This window comes from Hippopotamus amphibius, chromosome 6, assembly GCF_030028045.1.
Source record: "Hippopotamus amphibius kiboko isolate mHipAmp2 chromosome 6, mHipAmp2.hap2, whole genome shotgun sequence".
Lineage (NCBI taxonomy): Eukaryota > Metazoa > Chordata > Mammalia > Artiodactyla > Hippopotamidae > Hippopotamus > Hippopotamus amphibius.
The window spans coordinates 40,188,911-40,194,863 of record NC_080191.1 but is presented as its reverse complement, the minus strand read 5'-3'; the positions used below and the strand labels follow the sequence as shown (position 1 = coordinate 40,194,863).

Below are 5,953 nucleotides of genomic sequence, written 5' to 3'. Positions count from 1 at the left end.
TTACTTCACTCTGTATGACAGTCTCTAGGTCTATCCACCTCACTACATATAGCTCCATTTCATTCCTTTTCATGGCTGAGTAATAGTCCATTGTATACATATGCCACATCTTCTTTATCCATTCATCTGTTGATGGGCATTTAGGTTGCTTCCATGTCCTGGCTATTGTAAATAGTGCTGCAATGAACATTATGGTACATGTTTCTTTTGGGATTATGGTTTTCTCTGGGTATATGACCAGGAGTGGGATTACTGGGTCATATGGTAGTTCTATTTGTAGTTTTTTAAGGAACCTTCAAACTGTTTTCCATAGTGGCTGTATCAACTTACATTCCCACCAACAGTGCAGGAGAGTTCCCTTTTCTGCACACCCTCTCCAACATTTATTGTTTCTAGATTTTTTGATGATGGCCATTCTGACCGGTGTGAGATGGTACCTCACTGTGGCTTTGACTTGCATTTCTCTAGTGATTAGTGATGTTGAGCATCTTTTCATCTGTTTGTTGGCCATCTGTATGTCTTCTCTGGAGAAATATCTATTTAGGTCTTCCACCCATTTGTGGATTAGGTTATTTGCTTTTTTGGTATTAAGCTGCATGAGCTGCTTGTATATTTTGAAGATTAATCCTTTGTCCGTTGCTTCGTTGGGAAGTATTTTCTCCCATTCTGAGGATTGTCTTTTTGTCTTGTTTATGGTTTCTTCCGCTGTGCAAAAGATTTTAAGTTTCATTAGGTCCCATTTGTTTATTCTTGATTTTATTTCCATGATTCTAGGAGCTGGGTCAAAAAGGATCTTGCTTTGATGTATGTCATAGAGTGTTCTGCTTATGTTTTCCTCTAGGAGTTTTACAGTGTCTAGCCTCACATTTAGGTCTTTAATCAATTTCAAGTTTAAAAATATGGAACGCTTCACGAATTTGCATGTCATCCTTGCACAGGGGCCATGCTAATCTTCTCTGTATCATTCCAATTTTAGTATATGTGCTGCTGTAGTGAGCACTATAATGTTTAAAATCAAGGAAAAAAGAGAGATTTATCCTAAGCTTAAAATTGTGGGAGGTCAGTTTGCAGACAATTTGAACTTCTAGTCTCCATAACATTTTCCTCAATTTTATGGTTTTAATCTTCATATCAGCCTAATGAATGCTACAGAATGAACTGTGTGCCCCCCAAGTTCATATGTTGAGGTCCTAACCCACATGTGACTGTATGTTGAGATAGGACTTTTAGGAGGTAATAAACATTGAATGAGGTTATAAGAGTGGGGTCCTAACCCATTAGGATTGGTGGTCTTAGGAAAGAGGATGAGCGATCTCTCTGTCTCTCTCTCTCCCCAATGTGCATGCAAAGAAGGGGTCCTGTGAGCACACAGCAGGGTGGCAGCAGACTGCAAGCCAAGAGGAGAAGCCTCAGGAAAACACCTATGTTGCTGGCATCTTGGACTTTCCAGTCTCCAAAATGATGAGAAATAAATTTCTGTTATTTAAGCCACCCAGTCTATAGTACTTTGTTATGGCAGTCCTGGCAGACTAAGAGAATGAATAAAGTAAAAATTTTGCTAATAGCTACTCTTATCAGAAGGTATACCTGATATGAAGAGTTGACGTTTTTGACTTAAGCTTATGTGGTTGCAGGTTTGGGACATAAAACCAGGTTGCTTTAAGTCCATTGTTTATTTTCTTGGTTCATTCATAATTAAAGAGTCATTTTGAACTAACCTTATTTAGATACTTTATTTGTTATTTTAAGTCATAGATTGATCAGTAATATAGACATCACTTAAAGTTCTGCCAACTGTAATCAACATAATACAGAGAATCAGTTGCTGAGGAATGCCATAGTAGCTGTCAGAAATTACAGGAAACCACAGCTAAGATTTCAGTTGCCCATACCATTGGGGAGTGATTTGAAGATTGCCTAAAACCACACAGAACCTCACGTTTGTCATCTGCTGAAGCCACTTGTCAAAGTGGCAATAATGGCTTCACCCCCCTTCAGCCTGTCACACTTCATGCCAATACCTTTGGTTGGCAGGTCTGCACTGTAATCCTTCTGGCAAGGGAGTCTGGAAGATGCACTTCTTGGTTCCAGCTCCAGGAATACACAGTATAGAGGGCAGTGGGGAAAGCATACTTATTGCCCCTGAAGAAAATAAATCCAGATCTGTTAAGAAGCATGTTAATTGTCTTCTCTATGCCTGTCACTGTCGTGGACTGAAGACAATTCAAAGACAGCTAAATCAGAGTCAATGCCAATGCCCTCAGGTCCTCACAATCCAGACAACACACAAGAATAACATCTGCTGAAAACGTTATAAGGCTATACTGTAATTCTTTACCAGTTGTATCATTTATATTATGTAATATCACCGTCTCAGGAGAAGACTCATTCTAAAACAGGTCCCCTTAAGAAGAAATATGACTGTAATTTATTAATCTCTTTTGAATTCCACTCTGACTACATTTTCTTGTTCAGTTATTATGTTAACTATCTTCAAGAACATCTTTTATGAAAATGTCTTCAATATTAGTGTAAGCATTATGAATGCATTTAAATATAGTCATAACGTTTTATTATCTAAACTAGCTATTAGTATAACTCAATAAAAATTAGTCAGATCAAAGACTAAAATTATAGTTCACTTTAATCTTCAAACATTATCACTGAATTTATATATGACTTGCTTCCAATTTATGTTTGGTAGAACAACCATAGTTTTCAAAATTCTCTTTTGACAATACTACAGGATTTATAAAAATGTCTATTTTTTATCTTGCAGAAATCTTTAAAATAATCTCATATCTGCAAGAGTTCTATTTTAATATGACTATCCCATTATGATGGTAATGAATCAAATTAAAGGATATCTTTTATAACTTCCCACCAAGTGTTATTTTCTCATCTTTCTTTCATTAGAGAAAAGTATGAAAAGAAGCATATCATTAGGTTATTTATGCAACTGAATATTATCACTAGTTTGACAGTAGGCTTTAATGGACTGTGTTAATATTGGTCAGTATTATATTGTTTTGCTTCAGTGTGGATGCAGACAAATAAGTCATTCAACAAGCACTTGCTGAATGTATACTGTATGCCAGGAATTATAGTCAAATTGGGAATATTTCAATTGTATCCTCATTTAAACATTTATTATACCTTTAATCCATTTAAGTAATCATTTTAATAACTGTAAAACATACACCATATAAAATTATATGTAAAAGAGAAAATGATGCAGTTTTAACAATTTGTTGTACAAAATGAAAACTAAAATTTTCAAATTGCAACTATTGCTAAAATTAACTTTATGATCACACATGCCTTTATTTAAAATAGAATCCAATCCAATGTTAACTGTTCTCTTCAATATGTGTATATATTTTGCAGATTCTTAAGTGATTCTATCTCAAAAATAATAAATTGAGGATTAGATTTCACAATGCAGAGTTCAGTAGATCCCCCTTTCCCTAATGCAGATCAGGGTCTTTGATGATAATTTTAAACTGATTGTCTTGCAAATGTAATGTCTTTCTCTTTTCCACTAATACATTGTCCTTCGACATATAGCTCATAAATGCCTTAAGAATAGGCTCTCTGTATTCAAAGTTATTGTAGTAATTAAATTAATTCTAGGTCTTAAATAGACCTAGAAGTTTCCTAAGGTTAGTATGCACTCTACATGTTTATTGCTGCTGCTAGTAAAAACATCATAGTGGTTTTCTGCAACTTGCTTCAGTGTCACATTGCTTTGATACACTCTTAGGAAAATGATCAAACCTTCTTTATCTACACTTTTAAAAATTCCTTTGATTACATCATCAACAGTGACAACAAATTAGTAATAATGGTAATAACACTAATATACAAACATTTGCCAAGTGCGTACCATATTTCTAGTACTGCGTTTAGGTCCTTTACATCTATTATTTCAAATCAACCACAATCTTGCTAGAGAGGTATTGTAAGCTCCACTTTACAAATTAAAACTACTATTCTTTGAAAAAGTGGAAAAAGAAAGTGTTATAGAATGTAAAATTACATTTCATAGAAATAAAATTCTCACATTTTAAGGAGACCCATAGCGTCAATTACAAAACTAGTATCTCCTAAAATGTTATTTTCCAGCAAAACAATAAAATCCAGAAAGGATCTTCTTCATCTTCTTTCAGTTCTTTGTTTCAGAAAGAGTGGCAGGGAGCAACAGCCAGATGACAATTGACTCCTGAGACTGAGCCTCCTTTTTCTCACGTTATTTCTCCTGCTGATCTCTTTTCCAGTTTTCTTCTTTCCCAAAATGTGTTCTTTTGTAGCCAGCCTGAGGGATTAGGCAACCAGTTCCACCACTGTCATTGTAGGCTTTCCCGAATGTTCGTTCTAGACATTCCTCAGTTAAATTGCATCAACGACCTTCACTTTATTCTGAGTAAATATCAACAGGTGCAGCTGAACTCTGATACTTAAAATTATAAATTATGAAATAAACCCAGAGCAGAACTGGAAAATTAATAGTGGTTTGGCCACGATGACATAATGGTGACAGAAGGGCTCAACTTGAGCACTTTAGAAGGATCATTTTCCTAGAGATTTGAAAAACAAAATACTTTCCTCTAATTTTTAAGCTGGGAAATAATTTCCAGCTAATTCATCAGAGCCATTCATCATCCACTTAACCACCAAGTTAATTCTGTTCTCCTTACAGAAACAATTATCTCAGAAAGATGTTAAAGATAATTCTTATTATCCAAATTAAAAAAAACAAATTATGACCTTTCCCCAAACCTCTTTCCCATGGCTCTAGTGAATGGCACTGTGGTCCCTCCAAGTTGTGCAAACAAGAGAAGTTGTCACCACTGTTTACGACGTTCCTCTCCTTCACCACCTCTGCCCTGTATCCATTCATCAGCAAATCCTACAGATTTTATCTCTGAAACTTTTACTAAATCCATGTAGTTTTTTTCCATTCCCCCTCAACCCTAGTATAAAGCTGCCATCGTTTCTCATCTGGACTACTTTTAGAGACTTCTCAGGGCTGTATCTATGTTTACAGTTATATTCAAATCGGCACTGCTCTAGAAGTGATCTTTACAATGTAAAGATACATCACATGTACTCCTTTCTCACCAATTGCTTTCCCATAGCTCTAAAATATTGAATCTCAACAGGGTCCTTTATAGAATATTTTGGAAATACGGACAGAAATATTTCTAGTTATGACAGATTGCATTTGCAAACAACGACACTATCCTTAACTACATATACTCTTCCTTCAATATGACTTTGGCACTTATCCCATCAAGAAGTGCAAAAGATTCCCTCTTTTTCAATCTAAGTGGCTTGATGACCACAGAGTAAGTGATATTATAAGAGTTCAAAAGTTAGTTCATAAAAGGTTTCATGAAGTTCGTAAAGTTCATCCACTTAGCTCTCTTGGAATGCTCTTGGAACCTAGCTACCATGTTTTAAGGAAGCCACAGCCACATAGAGAGTTCAGTTGCACATGTTCTTCTCAATAGTTCCAGCTGAAGTCTCGCCTTTCAATCCAAATCAAGCACTAGATTTGCATAAATCAACTTTCAGATGATTCAAGTCCCCAGCTATTGAGTCCCTCTTAGCTCTCAAATCTTTCTAATTGAGACCTCAGACATTGCGGCACTGAAATATGTTGTCACTGCTTTGCTCTTTCTGAATTCTCAACACTCAGAATTTGTGTGTAATAAAGTGGCTATTTTATGCTCCCAAATTTGGGGTTGTTTGCTTTGCAGCAATAGTAATTGGGACACTGCTTGAATTTATATGTTGAATTCAACATAACTTTGTTATAAATTTTTTTAATTTTCTTTTATATTACTGTAAAGGCATTATTGATTTTTTTAAAATTATATGTTTAGGTAGCTGTATTAGTCCGAGTTTTCCAGAGAAACAGAACCAATAGGACATATTTATAACTATATCT

The 5,953-nt window shown here is 35.3% G+C and overlaps 1 non-coding gene across 1 annotated transcript; it reads right to left on the bottom strand.

The window, feature by feature from the left end:
• Positions 1–893: 893 nt before the first annotated feature.
• Positions 894–1,000, bottom strand: LOC130856277 (U6 spliceosomal RNA). Its single transcript, XR_009054555.1, has one exon. It is a non-coding gene; the product is annotated as a U6 spliceosomal RNA (small nuclear RNA).
• Positions 1,001–5,953: the final 4,953 nt, after the last annotated feature.